The sequence below is a fragment of the Balaenoptera acutorostrata genome, chromosome 1, assembly GCF_949987535.1.
Source record: "Balaenoptera acutorostrata chromosome 1, mBalAcu1.1, whole genome shotgun sequence".
In the NCBI taxonomy this organism is placed as follows: Eukaryota; Metazoa; Chordata; class Mammalia; order Artiodactyla; family Balaenopteridae; genus Balaenoptera; species Balaenoptera acutorostrata.
In genome coordinates, this window is record NC_080064.1 from 67,103,621 (window position 1) to 67,125,132 (window position 21,512).

At 39.0% G+C, this 21,512-nt stretch overlaps 1 protein-coding gene across 7 annotated transcripts in view; it reads left to right on the plus strand.

The window, feature by feature from the left end:
• ST6GALNAC3 (ST6 N-acetylgalactosaminide alpha-2,6-sialyltransferase 3) overlaps positions 1-21,512 on the plus strand; it is a 566,847-nt gene that overhangs the window by 438,607 nt on the left and 106,728 nt on the right. The window lies entirely within an intron of this gene.

The following is a 21,512-nucleotide window of genomic DNA, read 5'->3' on the forward strand; positions in this document are numbered from 1 at the left end:
TAAATAGTCATGTGTAGCTAGTGACTGTTGTACTAATGCACTTTATGATCATGCAGATATAGCTAGTTGTTTCGTTAATCTTTATTAATACTCAGGATGGGCTTCCATTCTCCATGAGTCATTCTTTCTTTCATACTCTTCAACTCTTTCATTTGTACTTTTTTGTAGGAGAATCCCTCATTTTTATCTTCTAGTTCATTGTTCATTTTTCAACCATTCTGCTGATTTATGTTTATCGTAATTCTGTTTTTAATTTCAAGAACTCTGCTCATTTATTTTTCATAACAGCCAGTTGCTTTTATCATAGATAATATATTTTTAAAATATATATGAGATTAAAAAAATATGTGTAGCTTTTTTTTCTTGTTTCCTCTGTTAACATACCTTTTTTTCCTTGTTTCCTCTGTTAACTTCTGTTTCCTTGGTGGTTACTTCCTCTGTTTGTTGAGTCAGCAGCTCTTTTCATGCTGTAGCTTCCCCTCAAATGTTTAGTGATTCATGCATGTTTGCTCATATTTGTATCTAAGGATCTTGATTGAAAAGTATTGATAGTGACATTTATTCACTCAGCACAGATGAGAATCTCTATTGACCTAGCAGCAAATACAGGCTCTGATAACAGGAGCCTTTGTTCCCAGGACTAAGGAAGGGAAGAGAGACATATAACTAGACAGGCCTCTCTTTAGAGATAGTTCATAGCCTCTTATCTTGGCACAGAAGACCATAAATTACCGAGGTACTTCTCAGAATTCTCACTTTATATAGCTATACTTAGAGCTTAATCCTAGAGGCAAACATTGGAGTTGGCTGCTGTAAGAGCTGGGGGTTGGTATAGTAAACACACACACACACACACACAAAATTATCTGACCAATCACCCAGTCTGTTATTTCTAGCCTTCATTACTGCTTCTGATCTTGTGGTTAGTTGGGGTTCTCCTGGAAATTTTCACTTATTTTGGGGGTTCTTGCTTTTATCTGTATGGCTTATAGATTCCAGAGACCTGCTGAGTTTGTTTTTTTTAATATCAGATGCATAAATGATTTAGAATTATTATATCTTCCTGGGGGACTGGCACCTTATTATAATAAGACCTTGTTCAGCTCTAGTAATCCTTTTAGCCTTATAGTTTTTTGAGCTGGTATTAGTATAGCTATACCAGTTTTCTTTGGTTAGTATTTACCTGGTACATAGTACCTCCTTATTGTTGTAAACACATGTAAGTTTTTAAAACCTACCCTGAAAATGTTAATTTTTTACTTGAACTACTTTGTCCATTTATAGTTAATGTACTTATATATTTGGGTTTACAACTGCCCTCTTATTATTTGTTTAATATTTGGCCCATCTGAGAGTTTTTAAAAAAATGCTTTTTAGTATTTTGCCTTCTTTGGGATTAATCAAGAGATTTTTGTCATTCAATTTTTTTCTATCTAATATTTTCTCAGCTTTACATTTTAAATAATTCTTTTAATGGTTAAGAGATCAAAATATTTATCCATGACTTATTACAGACTAATACAAATGTTTATTTTTACCTCGTCCGTAATAATAATAGAACTTATCCCTTTTGTGTTATTGTCATCACACATTTTAATTCTGCATATATTTAAAATTCCTTAAACATAACCATTGTTTTTGTGCCATCTATATTCAGTTATATTTATCTTTGCGTTGCTCCTAATTTCTTCCTCCATTTCCATATTTTCCTCTATGATCATATCCCTTTGGCCTGAAAACTTTCTTTGATATTTCCTTTAGTACAATCCTACTGACAATGAATTGTTTTAATTTTTCTTTTTCTAGTAATGTTTTTTCTTTTCTTTATTTTTGAGGTACATTTTCCCTGGGTGTAGAATGCCACATTAACAGTTATTTTTTAGCACTTCTAAGGTATTATTCCATTGCCTTCTGGCTTACCTCATTTCTATTGAGAAGCCAGCTGTTATCTTATTGATGTTCCTTTGAAGATAGTGTCTTTTTCTTCCACTGGCTGCATTTAAGATTTATTTTATTTATCTCTTTTTTTAACTCAGTTTTTTTATTGATGTACCTTAATTCTATTTAACAGTATTTATTCTGCTTTTAGTTTGCTGAGAATTTTGAATTTGTGAATTGATGTTTTTCTTCAGTTTGGAAAATTTTGTGCCATAATCTCTTCAAATACTATTTCTTTTCAATTCTCTCTTGTCCTTGTGCTAAACCAATTACATATATGTCATAATATTTCTCTTTTGCTCTGTTCTCTCCCCCTACTGATTCTTTGGTCTCTCTCTCTGTGCTTCCATTTGGATCTTTCCCACTGTCTTCAAATTCATTATTTTTTTCTCTCAACTCTGTCCAGTTTGGTGTTCTATGCATTAATTTAGTTCTTATTGTAAGATAGGACACTTTTTACTTCTGCAATCCCCATCTAATTATTTTTATAGATTCTTTGGTGGCTTTTTGTGTGTGTCAATTAAGCTAGGCTGAACTACATTTCCAAGAATTCTCTTGCTTACATGTTTTGAGTTCAGGTGGGCCACAATGGGATTTGGAAGGTAGAATTGACTTAGTAACCATATAGATTTTACACTTAGAAGGTCATGCAGTGACATCAAATGCCATTGCATCTCACACACGTTGTCACTGATCTGTTTGTTCACCTCATTGGGGTTGGGCAGCAGTCAAGTGTTCAGCTACTACTCCTCTTTCAGCTTCTCTGAACCCTCAGCCAAATGTGTGTTCAACTGGGTGATGAAGGGTAAGAGCTTCTTGTGCATGACAATTGCCATTAAAGTTAGAGGCAGTGAGAGACTGGTATGGGTGTTAGTCCATCCCTATCCAGCTCATTCTTTTGGATTCCAGTTTATTCTCACTGTCTGGAACTTTATGTCCGTCTTTCTTTCCCAAATACCTAACCTTTAGACATAAAGCTCCAGTATAAGACACAAAGACATCCACTGTATAGTGAATTTTAACCAACTGTCACAGTTGTGTAGGGATAAATCCCTATAAAAAATTAGGAAATCACATGTGAGTATATATATATATATGTATGTATGTGTGTGTATATATATACACACACACACATATATATATAATGTATGTAAATAAAAATAAATAAAGTAACACGATTGATTCAGATTCTTATTATCTGGGAAAATTCTCCAACATTTATCTTTTTTCTCTATCATTTTTCTTTTTTATTCATATTAATCAGTTATTTTATACCCCTTATAGCACCAATGTCTGTATCACCTATGAATCTGTTTCTGTTGCCTGTTTTTTTCTCCCTTGGTTTTTGGACATATGGTCCTGTCTCTTGCCATATCTAGGATGATTTTAATAAATAAAGAAGACTGGGTATAAATATTGAAGAGGTCCCAGATTTGTCATCTAGCATCAGAAAAGGATTATTTTTTCTCCTGCTAGGTAGAGTGAGGGGCTATCTTAAATCATTCAAGAATGAGCCAATTTGGGGGCTCTACTGAAGTTTTTATTAAACTAAACTAAAACTCAGTCTATTGCTGGTTTTTCCTGCCTCTCCTCCAGAGACCTCCATTGCTTTCAATTAAGAGCCTGCTGTATTCACTAGGCCCACTAGCAGGTCTGTCTTCTCAGCATCAGGAGACTACACATTTTTCCACTTTACTTCTCAGAGTTTGTGGTTTATCTCTTTAGTCTTCTATCTTGTATACTTTCACAGTTTGTTGTATATTTTGAGGGAAGAATCACTCCTGCCTTGAAGCTCCTCAAGTATACAATTTTGTGAGTCCATCTGATGTAAATGCCAAAGTATCTGCTGGTTTCTCTGTCTTTAGCAGTGGTCCTCTACCCAGTGAAAGCCCCGGTTCCCAGCCTCGCCTTGCGAGAATCAGCACGTTTCCAGGGAAAATGCCACTGAAGATTATTATTACACCCTTCCAAGTGTCTCCTCTTTCCACGATTTTAGCCTCTCTAGTCCTTATTATTTCTGTAGCTGTATATATCTTTAAACAGATAATTTCTGTGTTTATTTTGCGTTAAAAAAAAATTCTCAGCAGGTGAATTGGTCTACCAAAAACTACCTTAATCTACAAGGGACAGAAAAACCTGTCAATCTGTTCTTATTTATGTCATCCCAAATTCCTGTTAGTATACTGCTCTGCTGTTAGGATGCCCAGTTTTCCAGTCTTACCATGCTTTTATAATGGTTTGCTATAAGGTCACATCAGAAGTAATTTGAGAAGAAAGGCAGTACCTACAGTAAGCCATTTGAACTAGAAATCCCATAACATTTTGAACCTTCTGCATATTATTGTTATATGATTATGTCTGTCTCTACTACTCTATTATACATTTCTTAAAGGTAAGAACTATACTGTATTCATGTTCGTGCTTGCTATAATACTTGCCATATGTAATCACATGTAGGAGGTGCTCATCATTTACTTGTTAACTAAATTATGAAATAAATGAGTAAATGACCTCAAGATGTTCATGGTCAATGACTTTATTGATATCTTCCACATTTTGAATAGTATTGCTTTTAAAAATCTAACATATTGTATGAAATATTAGAGAAATAGAGACAAATATTTTGTTTCTTTAAAGAATGTAGTATAGTCTATGCCCTTAAACAAAACTTAAATAATAATAAAAACAATTTGTCTCTAGCTTGTAGGATTTCTCAGAGAAAACTCTTTAAAAATGAAGGACTTTAATCATCTGGTTCCTTTAGATTTTATAGTAGTTCAAAATATATAGGAAAAAATCCTGATATATATTTCACTTCTCTCCTAACACTTATATTTCCCTTTAGAAAGAAAAAAAAATCACATGAAAAAGAAAATTGGAAAGAAATGTTACCTAACACATAAAAAGTCATACTTTTCAAAGATGATATTTCCATTTCTATATAATATGCTCTCATTATGAAATCATCAGTGCATTTTTTTAGTCATAAACAAGGCAATGAAAAGAAAAGAAGGAAAAGAAAATGAAAAGCAATGTAAATGACTTTCTGGAAAGTGACATCTATTCTAATCTCAGAAAAAATTAACTTTCTGAAATATTAATTGATCATAGTGAGGAGGCCAAACTAGATAAACAGAGGAGCCAGGGAGTACTTCCCATAGGCCTGCAGCTTGTTGTGAAGACACCTATGAACTTTGAATTTAAATTTAAAGTAAATAAAAACAGATCAACGTATCAGGCTGTCAACTTGAAGACTTCAACTGGGAATGCCATGCTTCTGTTCCTTTGCAATTCAAACACAGAGTAAGAAGAAACATAATTGTACTAGAAAAGAAAATTGCCAGGATTCCTGGCCATTAGATAGGAATTCCAAAAAGATCAGTCTCTGTTCCTTTCTTCCCTAACTTAGAAATAAGTTACAGCTATAGGTCATCCCATGAGCCAGTGAACAAACGTACAGTTGTTTTGGCAATATTCAAACCCAGAAGAGAGACCATTAACGTCTTTCTCATAACTGGTACAGGAGGCAGCACCACTAGCTACGAACTTCCCAACCCCTTGTAGTCATCACATTCTGGACTTCCCCTTTTACTTTACACTTGCATATTTCATTTTCCATGAGACTGCTATTTATACAACTTGTTTGCAAGGAATAAGACAACTCATTCAACACAGTTCCTTCAAATACTGAACTTCTATTACCAGAGGTTTCAAATGAACACCTCTCTGCAGTGGGCCTAATGTGTGATGGAGTTAAAGGTGGAAGCAAACTGTCCAGATTCAAGCTCAAGGACAAATGCCAAAAACAATGACAAATGCAGAAGCTGTGCAGTACTGCAAAGCATTCAGAAAGTGATGCCTGACCTTTCTTCATCTTTCCATTTTGTTCTGAATTTGCTACCACTGTATTTTGGAATAGCATAAACTTAGAGGAATGAAGGCTCATCTTCCCTCTTCTTTTGCGTGTCTTTCCATGAAGCTAGAACTTTGCTTTCTCTCCAGCATTCACCCTGTCCCTGTAGTTTACAATACTCCAGCTCTTCTCAATGGCTTAGTGGGCACACAACTTCTGTTTCCAGCACTGTTTATCAAGCAGGGAGCTACAGAACCAAAATGAGGCAAATTTTTTTTTAGAATCTGGTCTCAGAAACCTAAAACCCTGTGATTACAACTTCAGATAGTTTTATGCCCAGAGAGCGAGCTGTAGCCCCTTTCCAAATATTCATGCATGAAGCTCATTAATTTTCTTCTTTCAGTAACTGAAGATGAATCCTTTAATTTGAAGTGGCCATAACACTAAAGAGTCATGTCATTACTCTGGAATCCTTTAAGTTGATTTTTTTTTTCCTCATTGACTCAGTGAGGTAAAAATTAAGGACAGCTCCTATTAGCTCTATGTATGTCCTGAAGCATCTGCTCATGGTTGCAAATCGATCCATCCTAAATATTTATTTGTCTGTAAATGCCATGGAGTCAACACTTCACTTCAGATTTCTTTCTTTTTTTTCCCCAACACAAAATTTCTTGTAAAAGTTCTGTCAATAACATCATTTGCAATTTAAATGCTTTAAAAATATGATCCTTCCTGCTGTGTTTTTTAATACTTCCTTCATATTTAATTGCTGTAGACACTTTAGTTCCTAATTAAACTTTATTGTTTATAATGTTGCAGTCATTAATAGACATGATAGGGGAAAAAAATGGCTGGTTCTAGCCCATTTTCTGACTGCTAATTCTAGTCTTAATACTTTTCATAGCCATAATGAATTCATGGAGCACAAAGGAGGATGGGTAGAAAGTGAGACAAAAGCAAGTGTACAGTTCATGGTTTTGAGGATTTACTAGACATTCTGGAAAACAAACTTGAATTGGACTTGAATTGAATCGGACTTCTTGATTTGTAGGGGGAATTACCTTAGAAATAGCATCTCAAACACTTGCAAGATGAACATCCTCATTTCTCAAGGCTCCTTTCTCTATCATATCCCCAGGTTTTGCACTGGTGACAGAGAGGAGCATATATTGCACACACAAAACTTACCTCATCGTCGGAGTCTTAAAAGACTTTTATTGTGAGAGAATGGAGACACTTGATGAATCTGATGGGTTTTGGTCATAGAAAGATTTGCTATGAACCATTGCACCAAGGTTGAAATGTCCAAGAGGCTGACAAGCTTATTGCCCTTTTCAGAGATTAAATAGTTTTGGAAAACTTTTCTCCCCTGGCAGTTGTAATTGTGTCTGTGAAATAAGTGTTCATTCTGCTTGAGCACCGTGGTTTGAATGCTTCCTTCTATATATTCCCCCAGTGGATTGATTCTAAAAGGATCTGCTCAGATTTCCCTGTACCAATGCAAATTAAACCATGAACTTGATAACACCTCCCCTCAACCTTCAACATCCTTGCCATGTCCCATGCTAATGGGTAATCAGAGGCACCATCCAGTGCCTTTATTGTGGATTATCTTTGTAGCTGTTTGAAGGAAGGGAAAGGAGCTGAAAAATCTTCCAGGTTAATAATGTGGTGACAGGGAATCGACAAAGGCTACCATCAGTAACCTTGAGAGTCTTAAGCTGCCAGAGTAGCATTCATGAGTAGGTAAAGGGGTCATTTAGTTGTTGGAACTTCCAAGGCATCTGGGAGGCCCTCAAATGCTCCAAATAAAATAGGGTGAGGATAACATCTCAGGAAGAGGGAAGAGGGTGCAAGCAGAAAAACACAAGCTCATCACAGACATATCATCTATTCCCTGACTTTGCCCAGTGTCAACATTGCATATTAGTCTGCGAACAGCTGGCAAGTATCTGACCTTTTGGGTGATTTAGAGCATTTCCTGTTTCTAGCCTGTGTATTCCTCTTACACGGCAGTCACTATCTAGAATTCCTGGGTTTATCATTTTAAAGAAGCCTCAATATCATACCTCAAAATTGAATGTGAGAATATCAAAGAATTCTGGAGACAGTTTATTTCTCAGTATTCAGTATATCCCTGGCACTGTGCTGAGCTGTGAGTGAATTATCTTCCTTAATCCCTTAACAGTTCTACCAGGTAGGTTCTGGTATTATCCTGTGGTAACTGATACTCCGAGAGATTGAGCAACTTGCTTAAGATCACATGGTTAGTAATTAGTTTAATCAATTTGAAGCCAGGTCTTCCTGATCCTAGAACTTGAGCTCATAACTATTTTCTTGTACTGCCTTCCCTTTAATCCTCAGTACCTTGAGAAAGCAGAATGAACTGATGTTAGAAATAAGATGATTGTTTATAACCAGGATTGTATGCTCACCTGCATTCGGTCTGATTTTTATGCCATTCTATTAATGGGATTGCCTTCACAATAATTTTTAAAGTATTGTTTGTGGCTCCAAAGCCTCCTAGGATGGTGTTTAGCCCTATTACCTTGTTCAGGTACCTTTCTGTATCCACCTTTTTGGGTTGTCAGTGGTGATTAACATCCATGCCTGAGGAGAAGCAGGAGCAGTCACAGTATATGAGTGAAAAAGCAATGGCCAAGAATATCTTTGTTCAGGTGCCTGGTTGGATCACCTCAGCGTCTCATGCTATCTAGAAGCAACTGTTAGCCAGATGACAAGAGAACATGAAGGAACTTATACTGAACATAGCCAAAACCATACCAGATGTTAACATCAGGCAGATGCTTTTTGAGAAAAGTAGAATTGGGGTGGGAAACAGGACGTGGAATATACATATAAAAATACTATGAAAATTTAAGGAGGAAGTCTGAATCAATGGAAATGACCACCAATAAGGTTAAGTGATTGGTGTACGGGCATTTGAAGTGGATTGATTGCTGTTTTCTTACATTTATAACCAATCAATCAGAAGTGAATAATAATTATTATATGGATATTGTATGTTTAAAGTTTACGTGTCAAGGGCAAACCTCTAAGTCAGAGGATATTCCTTTCGCATTCACTGCCCGCATGTCTCTGTCACTCTTGGTGGCATGCGTTTGTTTCCTTACTTGGTTTATCTGATTTTTTTCTTCCTTCCTTCATCCACCAAGTATTTAGATACCAGCTTGTAGGGAGATGGGAGGCAGGTTCAGGAACCTTCCCTGAAGATTCCATCCTTACATGGATGTTGTAAGGATTAATGAACTAACATATTCTAGAATGATTTTAAAATGTGAAGTGCTATGTAAGTGTCAAGCATGATTAACTATCAGCCAAGTTATTAGGCACCTGAATATTCTGCATCTTTTCTGAATTTCAGAAAAATGAATGTGCATATTCATTTTCAAAAGCACTATTATTTGAATGATATTCAGGCACTCAAATAAAAGTCTAACCCAATCGTAATTATCTCTACTCTTCTCATACCAGTCATATAGACCTTAAGAGTGACATATTTATGCAACTGTGAGTAGAATAGACATAATTACCAATCTCATGGAGTTTTCAGCACATCAGGAAAAGGCACAGTGCAAAATATTAGTTGTTTTTCAACCTACATCCCATTATCCTCGTACAAGAAATATTGAGGCCTGGTGGTTGGGAGTGTGAACTCTGGCCCGGACTTCCTGGGGCCAAACCCTCACCCCACTGCTGGTTAAGTATTGATAACTTTGGGCAAGTTGCTTTACCTCTCCTTGCATTAGTTTATTTATGTAAAAACTGGGGACAGTGTTAGTATCTATCTCATAGCTGATATATATAAGTTGCTCAGAAAAGCAATTCCTGACTTGCAGTAATTGCTCCTTTAATATTAACTATTATCATTATAGTTGTCGTTAATACTGGCCTCGGCAGCTTCCACCCTCAGAGAAAGAAATAATAAATAGAACTGGTAGATAATTTGCTAAGACTCACATATGACATCTGGCAGCTTACAAAGCCCACTTAAGTGTAATGTTAACCTATGGTTGTTCAGCACTTGCCATGCGCCTGGGTGCTAACAGCAACCCGGTGAGATGGGTTAGGACAGGGGCCGCTTTTAGTTTTGCTTTATTTGCTCAGCAAGGTTTTGATCCCCCTTCTTCTGGTAATCACTCTGGCCACATCCTTTCACTGTAGGTGCAGGGGCGGGCACAATGCCATGCCCGTCAATCAGACTTCTCATCCTAAGGTTAACATGTGAACCTGCGGGGCCAATCTCAGGCCTCCCCTGACATACTAGACAAGGATTTGATTTGAAAGTGAAAAATAAACAGTTTTGCCACCGTGTTCATGATGCTAAAAGACTGTGAAATTAGGGTTAAAAGTGACCAAGTTCATTCCAAGTTGAAGAGGTATGGTTGCAGAAGGAAAGAATGAAGCCAAGCAGAGATGAGCAGAGCTGAGAGATGGAGGAGGGAGTGCATTCTGGTGGCTTTGAGTCCTGGTCCTAGCATTTGAGGCCCAGGCTCCCATCCCTTGATTGGGTCAGATAGCCCAATATCCCTCCCAGCCCTGTGAGCCACTAGACTTATTCTTTGTGTTTCTCTTAAAGTAGTTTGAATTAGGTTTCTGTCTCTTGTAACTTAAAGAATGCTTACAAGACAAATGCTGTCATTCACCCATTTTATGGATAAGGGAATTGAGGCTCTGAGAAGTTAAGTGATTTGTTCATGAAGATCACATTACCAGTGATTTTCAGAACTTCATGCCCTATTTAATAAACCCAAATGCTATATTCCAGGGAAGAGAGCAAAGCTGAGGAATTGGAGATGGAGCTGGTTATTAATGAAAGGGGCAGGGAAGTTTGGGGGCACCCTCGGGTCACAGCTATTCACATAGCTAATTCATTCACTGGTTCATTAAATATTTGTTCAGTCACTAAGAAACAATCTAAAGCGAGTCGTTTGGCAAGAGGAAGTGAGTGGTCCGCAGGTACCCTCAGCTCTGCTGGCTGGCTGTCTGCTCTCAGCTGCTGTCGGCATAGGAAGGGGTGAGAAGCCACACAACCAGCCCTCCTGTGTTTTTCGAGCTGCTATTCCAGTGAATGCAGTGTATGCAGAAGGTGTCAAACCCTGGGGTCTCTCGGAAAATTGATTATGGAGCTTGCCCCTTCCTTAAAAAGCAAGCTTTTGTTTTTATTAGCATGCGTAAATACGGAATAATTTCTGAATGTAAATATGGATGATATTTTATTTTCCTGACATGTTTGGAAGCAGCCTGGGGCAGGGTGGCAGTGAATCAGTAAATATCATGGGTCCTACGCTGGGAATTCATCAACTGTGCACACAGTTCATGGACTTATGCCATATGTTCCGTAATGGCATGTTTGTTAACATGGGATTGGGCTGCCTGGTGGTATGACAAAGCTGCCACGTCAGTTTCTTGATGTATAGAAACAGGCTCTGCTAGCCAGATGTAGAAATCTAGCAAGGTCATTTTAGGAGTAATTTCCATTTTGTGTACTTTTTTTCCCCCTCATTGACTGTAGGAGAATGTGATTTGCCTCATTACAATGTGATGCCAGGTGCACAACACAATAATGACCTTTATGCCAAAGTCTGAAGTTCACATAATTGATTAGATAGACTCCCATTCAGCAACGTTGGAAACCATTAGCTAGAGGCAGGAACCGTGTTAACTTCTTGACATAGGAGGTCACAGGGTCAAGGTGAAAGCCCAGGTCTGGACTCAGATGAAAGGAAAACAGTGTTGCCTGGCAGCACTGGGGTTTGAAGCCTTCCCTCTGGGAGTCAGAGATGTCCTGGAGCATGTGGAAAGCTAAGGGAAGGCCTGGGGAACCAAGGTGGGAACTGATAAAAGGGCAGCAGATCCCAACTCCACAGCGATGGGCTTGAGTGATGGGCCTCTCCAAGCAGGGGCGCTGTGGTAACCATCACCTCTGTTCTCTTTTCAGGTCCTTACTGCTAACCTTTGCTTCGCCTCTGACCCTAAACTATGCCATCTATACAAAAGCGTTACATCTTATTTTTTAACTGATATATAGTTGACTTACAATATTGTGTTAGTTTCTGGTGTACAGCAAAGTGACTCAGTTATACATATATATGTATAAATTCTTTTTCATATTCTTTTCCATTATGGTTTATTACAGGATATTGAATATAGTTCCCTGTGCTATACAGTAGGACCTTGTTGTTTATCTAGTCTATATACAATAGTTTGCATCTGCTAACCCCAAACTCCCCCTCCATCCCTCCCCCACCCTTGGCAACCACAAATCAGTTCTCTACGTCTGTGAGTCTGTTTCTGTCTCGTAAATAAGTTCTTCTGTGTCATATTTTAGATTCCACATATAAGTGATATCATATGATATTTGTCTTTCTCTGTCTGGCTTACTTCACTTAGTATGATAATCTCTAGGTCCATTCATGTTGCTGCACATGGCATTATTTCATTCATTTTTATGGCTGAGTATTATTCCATTGGGTATATATACCACATCTTCTTTATCCATTTATCTACCGATGGACATTTAGGTTGCTTCCATCTTTTTATTCTCTTGGATTCTGGATTGTTGGTGTTTACATGGGAAATCAAGGATTTCTTATGGAGTCTTTACAATAACTTGGGAAATTTGAGGATTCCATTTTCACCCACCCAGGGATGGGTTTCCTGCCAAAACCATGCCTGACTTCTGTCTTTTATTGAAAATGGCCAAACAAATTAAGTCCTTTGCTTGGTGATTATGGCAGTATTGACTGCCATTTTATTAAACACACATTTACAAATGGCACCTGAATATCCAACAATGCTCCAGACCTCAGGACCCTTCCTAATGCAGCTGTGTAGGAGTTACTGACAGCCAGCTCTTGCCATTCTTTCTCTTTCTTCCATTTTCACTCTGACTGAGAATGCAGTATTTCATTTCTCCTACAAACTACAAGAACCCTAATGTAAAAAATAGGCAATGAGGGCTTCCCTGGTGGCGCAGTGGTTGAGAATCTGCCTGCCAATGCAGGGGACACGGGTTCGAGCCCTGGTCTGGGAAGATCCCACATGCCACGGAGCAACTGGGCCCGTGAGCCACAATTGCTGAGCCTGCGCGTCTGGAGCCTGTGCTCCGCAACAAGAGAGGCCGCAATGGTGTGAGGCCCGCGCACCGCGATGAAGAGTGGTCCCCACTTGCCGCAACTGGAGAAAGCCCTCGCACAGAAACGAAGACTCAACACAGTCATAAATAAATAAATAAAAGAACGTGAATTTCTTTAAAAAAAAAAAAAAGAAAGATATATTTGGTCTTCATTGCAAATTGACACAGAGGTCATAAAACCCTTAACATTAAAAAAAAAAATAGGCAATGAAAAGGGAAAGTAAAAAGTCACATGCTATCTGCAGCTTGAAGCTTGTAAATAAAGAAAGAAGTAATAACGAGATGAGAATGCATTTGGTCAGAAGGAAAAAGAATGGGAGATTGAGGGTGTTAAGCAGAGGAAACAAGATGCTTAAAACGATAAATAAAATGGCTGTTTGTTTGTTTGTTTACATCCCTGGAGCTATAAGTATCTTTGTCTGACCACAGGTTAATAGTTTTTCAGTAGGAGCCTATTGTGTGTTTTTATCAGTGTTTGATTTCCAGAGCTTCTGGCTCAGCCTGGGACAAAGGCTCTGTCTGTCACTAATGCTCATAGACAAATAATACCTTTTTTTTTTTTTTTTTTTTTTAATGAAAGGATTTTCTTTTTTTTTTTAATTTATTTATTTATTTATTTATTCATTCCTGGCTGTGTTGGGTCTTCGGTCCGTGCGAGGGCTTTCTCCAGTTGCGGCAAGCGGGGGCCACTCTTCATCGCGGTGCGGGGACCGCTTTTCATCGCGGTGCGCGGGCCTTTCTCTATCGCGGCCCCTCCCGTCGCGGGGCACAGGCTCCAGACACGCAGGCTCAGCAATTGTGGCTCACGGGCCCAGCCGCTCCGCGGCACGTGGGATCCTCCCAGACCAGGGCTCGAACCCGTGTCCCCTGCATTAGCAGGCAGACTCCCAACCACTGTGCCACCAGGGAAGCCCAATAATACCTTTTTAAAATATTGCCAATTCTGCTGTCATTTCAAGACCCCAGAGACTCTGCTTATTAGGATGGCAGGCAAGCGAAGAAATGAGTCGGACATAGAGGTGGCAGGGGTTAATTTCATATTTGTCATGAGATCTTGCATGATTTCCCTAAAAGATATTTAATTTCCACTGGGCATAATAACTTGCAGCTGCCGGAATATGCTGTATACTAGTGGTGAGTTCTTGTCTTCAGAGATTTATGCAAGTCGTTATTTAAAAATAGAGATCCGGGAGTTACAGCTGGCTAATTAATCTACCACTAAGGAAAGCTAAGCAAGTGACCCACTTAACTGTTTTCAGGAACCACGGCTACACTGAAGCAAACTTTCAAAAACTGTCCTGCACAAAGAACCAAACTAATACATCCCTGTGGCATTTTTGTGGTCTTCTCACAGTGTGTGTGTCCCTTCTTCATCTCCCTTTCTTCCCCATGGACACCAATAATTCAGCCCTCATCCGCGCACATCTGAACGTTCCACGATTAGAATTCCTAGATGCTTCACCATCTGGGTCCTTCTTCCCAAGGACGCTGGCAGACTCCCCTTCCTTAGTCTCCTCTTTCACTGCATCACTCCCCTGCTCATGTTTTCTACTATCGCCTCTGAGGCCTCTGCCTGACTTCTGAGGGTTCCCCTAAGAGACCCAAGCCATATATCTGCCCATATTTCCTCTACTCCCTCCACATGCACCTTCCCCTCTGGGCATAATGGTCTCTCCCTTCTCATACTGTCCCCTCACCTAGATCACCTTTTCCGTTCCTCTCTCAGCCTGAACATGGTCTGTACAGCTTACAAAGCTCCACTGTGTCTATCCCAGGCCACCTTGATTTTTTTCCCTGGACTTGATGGCAGAGAGTTGACTTAATCAGGTCATGATACAATTTCATCAACATTGGTCTGTGAGGGCCCTGATCTTATCTTTAATCAATCAATTAATGTTTTTATTATATTTATTCCTATCTCCTTACCTCTCTGCATAGGCAGGCATTCTATTATGTTTTATGTGCATTCTTTTTTATTGCATACACCTTTACCAAATAATTATTACTGTTATATGTACAATTATTTTGCTTAACACACATATTAAATTTCACGTGTCTCCTACTTTTTTCACTCAGGCTTATACCGTTAAAGTCCATCCATGTCTCTAAATCTGGCTGCTGCATACTGCATCGTAGGCAACCATCACCTTCACCTCTCTGCTTTCTCCATGATGTACACGCCCACATCCCTCCCACTCTCTGGATCTCCCCTTCTCTGAAATCGCTCGGTATTCATTTACCCTACACTGGGCTCTTAATTGTACTGTATTTTCCTATGGTGTTTCATGTTTTTCCCTTGTCTTTTGTGTAACTCCTTGGAAATCAGGGACTATTTCTCATACTGCTCCCTCTTCCACTCCACCTCTTCCCATCCCCACCTCTGCAGACCTTCTCCAGAGCTCAGTGCATAATCAGCGCTCAGGAAATCCTTGTTTACTTAGGGAATTGAATAGCGTGACTCCATGAGGGTAGGCATTTTCTCTATTCTTAACCGTATTTACAGTGTCTGGCAAATGGTGCCTGGCATGTTGTAGGTGATCAGGAAATATGACACAAATGAGTGTCTCACTTTTCACAGAAGAAAAGGGATATGGAATAGTAGAATATACAGGGGTCAGGATACTATGTTCTAGTTTCTAATCTGCCACCAACTAGGTGTTCAACACTTAGCACATCATTTAGGTCTTGGTTAAACTGAATGATTTCTTGAGTCCTTGTTCACTCTAACTTGCTAAGTTTCTGTAACTTCACAAAAAATTTTTCAACAGGAAGAGAGTCTTTAATATGAAATCATCTCTGTGGAATACAGTGATCATATGCAAGGCTCTACTGGGTTGAGGTGTTGGGTAGAGGTGACAGTCTGTCCTATGGCTTCTGATCTTAGGCTCCCAGAATGATAGGAAGGACAAAATGATTACTACCTGTAAAGTGCTTAAAAGAGTGTCTGACACATAATAAGTGAAGTATAAGTATTTACTCTTATTTTTATAAATTTAAGAAAATCTACTAACATTTGCAGCAATCTCTTGTCTGGCATATGGAAGTCTGGTCTTCATGCTTATGTGCCCCCAAAAAAGGCCCCAGGAATTCTAGTATCACTGCTGAAATTAACAGCTCTCTTTTATAAGACAATAATCATCAGACAACAGTCTGATTTCTTTTAGGCCCAATCTGTTGTCTTCCTGATAATGGGCAGGTTCTTTTTAAAAGTAAAGCAAAAGAATATTGTCCTTCAGGATCATGCAGCAGCTAATAAAGATGTTGGGACAAGAATCTTGAGTTCTATATTTGGTATCTATCAAAAACAACTCTTTCCTCTATAGAGTAGTCAGTTAGAAATGGAACAGAATATGAATATATTTTATGCAGATGATATTTTTCCCTTTAGTAGGGAAGCAGTAACTAAATAATCTAATTGGCTTTCTCTTATCTTTAAAGAAGTGAACTCAAATATTGAACAAACCATTATTAAAATTCTGAACAGCATTTAAATCATGAGCTTCTTTGTTGCTAAATGGCTTCTTTTTCTCTAGGTCAGATGTAAAGCTATTTGTCTTAAAGAAGAAAACCTAAATGGTGTTGGTAATGGGCTACAGGTATTATAACCTAACTATATTTGCTTCATGAGCAGAAGTAGCATTTGATAACTCTTTTATTCTACTGTTCTACTGGGCAAATGAAGTCTTAAACAGCATTTCAGTTTAATGCTTTTACATACAAAATCCAATTTGTGAATTTTAAAAGTTTAAAAAAAAATCAGGTAAAAATACAAAATGAGAACTGGGGACTCCATAAGGGCTAGAAATTTTTGGACCAAAAAAGAAGTACAACCTCTAATTAAAAGGTTGGAGAAATAAGTAGGTAAAATGTTCAATTACCAACAACAGCACAGGAAAATGACTTTGAATCATTTGTTTTAGAGGTCAGAAACACTGGAGTAAACTGTAAGACTTACATGGGAATGGGGAATGGGGATTTTAAAAAAACGCCTTGTGGTTTTGCTTCTGTTTCTGTTTTCCTTTTCTTTTACTCATGAACTTTATTTGGAGGAGTACCATAGCTTCCTATTAAAATACAGATGTGCTGTGTTCTAATAATATCTTTCTGTGTTGTGTTTCTCAGGTAGTTCTCAGCTACAGCTGCCATTTATTTCCATATGGAATAAACTGAAGTAAAATATACACTTTGAATAGCCAAGAAGGATTGCCATGTAAATTAGACGAGATATAATATGTTGGAAGGTGCTCTGAAAAATCTAAAGTCCTATACACATATTTGTTTCTGTTATTGCTGCATTAAGTGAAAATCAGAAGAGTGCCTACCATGTACCAGCAGGCACTGAGGATTCAGAGAAATAATAACACTGATTTTGCCCTTGAGGATTTATAATTAGGTTGGAGAAACAGAGAATGTCAGTGTATTGTGGAAATGATGGATATATGCCAGGTGCTTGGGAGCATGGAAAGGGATAGTAAGGGATCCCTGACTAAGTTTTTAGAGTCAGGGAGCCAGAGGAAGTTAGGGAGAGGAGAGGAAGGGAGTCCCAGGAGGAGGAGATGACATGAATATAGCCTTGAGGTAAAAATTAGTGCAGTATATTCTGAGTCAGTAAGGGGATCAATACGACTAGAGCTTAAAATATCAAGCAGAGAATAGCAAAACGTGTCTTTGAGAGGTCAGATTACAGCAGGCCTGTATACTGTGTTAAAGGTTCAGATTTTACCCCATTGTTGACAGAAACCCAGTGAAGCCACGGCACAACGTGGTCACTCTGGGAGAGGATGGGAGGTGGATTTGAGGGTCAGGGAGAGCAGTGAGGAAGATATTACTGTAGTTCAGGTGAAAGACGGTGAGAGCGGGAACTTAAGCTCTCAGATAGAACAAGGAGGGCAAATCTGAAAACTAGTGAAGAAAGGCAACGTATGGTGATTAATTTTATGAGAGTTGGTGAGGATGACCCTCAAGCTTATAGGCTGACAGACTGGGTGATTTGTAGTACAGTTTACGTACGGAATACTGAAGGAGAGTCAGGTATAGGGCATAAGATATATGTTCATTTTTTGTCATGTTTATCTCAAGGTTGCTATAAGACATTTGAGTGAAAGTGTCCAGGAGGCAATTGGATATATGGCCCTGAATTGTGAACTGCAGATCTGAGTAGGAAATTCAGGTTTGGAAGTCATGAGCATTTAAGTGGTGGTTAAAACCCTCAGAGAAGAGAAGCGAGGGCAGAAACCTGGGAAGACCAGTGTTTAAAGAGTGGGCCAAAGAGAAAGCCAAGAAACCCTAGAGGGGACAGTGAGATGCTGCGAAGGCACCTGATACAGTGTCATAGCACAGAGACCAGAGGGACAGAGGATCAGGAAAGTGGTGGGATCCAAAGGGAAACCAAAGCAATAAAATCCAGTATAAGGACTTAAAAAGAATCCTTTAAATTTAGAAAACTGTGACTTTAGGTGACTGTATCAAAGCGGTCTCACTGCAGGGGTGGCAGTCAGCTACAATCAACTGAGGAATAAATGTGGGGAGAGTGAGCACAGGTCTTTCTTTGCAGAGAATTTTGGATGGGAGGGTGGAGAGGGATAGGATGGCTGTGAGAGGAAATGCAGGGGCAGGAGCAGGTTATTTTAGGAGCGTAGAAGTTTAAGTTAAGGTCGGAGGCTGAAGAAAAGGAACCAATAACGGGAAAGGTAGAAATATATAAGAAAACAGGAAAAAATGATGTAGCATGTTCCCAAAGGAAGTGGGAGGTGTGGGGAGGATGGGATCCACAGGAAAGGTTGTCTCTATGCAAGAAGGACTTAAACTCTTAAACCTCCAAGGCTGGAAGGATGGGTAGAAGGAAGAGAGTGGGCGATCGGGGAGTGGAGGAGGGAGGTCATTCGTGCATCATGGCTTCAGGACAAGGTCATTAGTATTTACTCATTCTCCTAAGGACCAAACACACTGATTTAGCAGGTGAAATCATCTTCAGGAGTCCTTCATCATCCTTTTCAGGGTTGCTCTCCCAGCAGCCATTAAAGCTTTCGCCGTCCACAGCTTCAGTTCCCTTGCTGCTCCTCTCCCACCTCCATGCACAAGTTTTTCTCCAGCAGTGCTGTTTTACCCCCCAGCCACTACCCCCCCACCCCACACTGGCTTCCCCTTAAAATATCCATTGATTATCTGCATTTAAGTATATTACAAACTACCTCCTTCAAGGATATAAATATCTGATACCCAGTCAACTGTGCCAGCCTTCCCAGAAGCATCTGCCCTATAGATGGGCACTCAGGCTTTCAGGGGCCCTGCCCTATATAGACCCCACCCTTTCAACCTTTCTTCCCATACTCCATCAATATGCGCCCTCTATTCTAGTCACATGTAAGTCTTCACTTTTTCAGAAAGTGAAGCACGTGGTATGAAGGTCACATGGTTGGAATAATAGTTAGGACAATGAAGATTTTTTGAGGTGTCCCCATTGTCAGGTATGCCACAGGCAGCTCTGTAAAGAAAGGTTGCTGCTGCTTCTGACACGGCATATTCCAATATACGTTACCTCCATTCATTAGAAGTTGTAAGCTACAGATTAGGAGTACTGCTTACCCCTTCTGTCTTAATAGAAAGTTAGGAAAATTTGAATCGGTGCTACTTTTTAAAAATCAGGCTTTACTGCTGTTTGCTTGTTAGTGTTACAATCACAAAAGCAAAAGCTAAGCCATTTTCTTCTTTAAAAAAAATAGTGTTTTCCATTATGTCCAAACAATCTCCAAATGACTAGAAGGAAAAAATACCCACAGCAGCTCCCTGGGCTCAGTATCATACCTAGATACCTTAATCCCAGATGTACTGGCTAAGCCCAGGCTGATAGGATGGCTGGGCTAATAATAAAAACACCCCAGAGGCTCTGATCTCTATGGAGTCTGTATCTAAAATGTACAACTTTATGGTTAGGGGTACTGGTTTTAGAGTCAAACTGATTTGCTTCCTGATTACCACTTACAACCTATGACACACCTCTCATAGAGTTGTGGGGACTAAGTATGATCATGAACTTAAAGGGCTTCGCCTCATTGCCAGTACACAGTAAGTTCTCAATAAATGGAGACTGCTATTGAATTATTACCATTAATAATTCATGCTTTGATTTAAGAAACTGCCTGGTCTTACTATGTCCAGGCAAAGGCTGCTTTCTCATCCAGTCTCTGCTATATGGCTATAAAATGGTGAGTTTCCTTTTCAGATGTGCACACATACTTGCTTTGCTCTCATCACTGATGCCTACTCTCTGTGGTCAATTAACATGATTGACCACTTAGGGTAATCATTTCCTAAGAACCAAATGCGCTTACATTCAGTGGCACCCACTGTAATGCAATTAATTTTTCCAATAATATTCATCTAGTAGATAGGCACAGTATAAATGAGAGCTGTGATGATAAGCTACCTCCTGTTTGCTCATTTTAAAGAGAGATTCATTAGGGACAGTGGTCCTCAATGTTAATGAAATGACACAATCTAATTAGAGAATTGCAACACACTAGTGCTAGAAAGAGAGGAATTGCTACCTGACAGGTAATGTCACTGTCTGCGTCTTGCTTCTGCCCTCCTTTAGGATGCTTCCACCTTGGTCCAGATCTCATCCTTTCCTTGGGCCTATTCAGCCGTCTTATGAGTGCTGGGAAAAGCCTAAGCTATAAATAGTTTGCTTTTTTATAAGATGATTCATGCCTGAAAAAGTTGATAATGATTTCGGAATTTCTTGTAATTGAGTTTTTAATTACAACACAGATAGCCAATATCTCACTCATATGTAATTTTAACAGAGCTGACAAGCAATTTTATATTCTTTGGAGATCATTTGACAAGTGTGGGAGCCTATATTTATGTACCAATGGCCTTGTTTTTGGACAGGAGTACCTGACAACCACTCACTCAGGGAAGACTGGAAACTGGAACATCTGGATCTCAATAAATTATTTGATAGAACAATCCAAGTGCTATAACACAAGCTGCCACTGGGAATATAAATCTGATTGGTTGGCTTAGAATCTTGCTTTTCTAATTTATAGTCCACATATTAAGATTTGAGATACTGTAGAGCCAATTGGTATATGGACAAGGTTCTACTGTAAATAAATTTTTCTATCTTTAGACTTTATCAGCACGTCAGATAAAATTTGCAAATAATTTTTTCTAATATATGCAGAGCTTAACCTTGGAATGGGTACCATATTTTCTTTACTCCTTTACTCCTTTAGCATTTACTTAAGAGTTCTAGAGGCCATGCCCAGAGTTCTAGAACTAGAATTAGACCAAAGAAACTGCTCCATCCAAAAGAGCAGAGAACCAGCCCAGCATTGGCTGGTCCCTACTAGTACCTCCCACAAGCTTTCAAAGGCCATTTGCATAGACCATTACATCCAGAGGCGCAAACTGATTTATCCTTTTCAACCACAGAGCAGTAATTCTCAGATCTTTGAATTTCAGAGACCAGGGAAAAAAATTATTCCTAATTAGAGTCCTATGAAGGGTGGTAACTTTTTAATTTTACCAAGTAAAGATGTTTAAATTTTTTCTTCC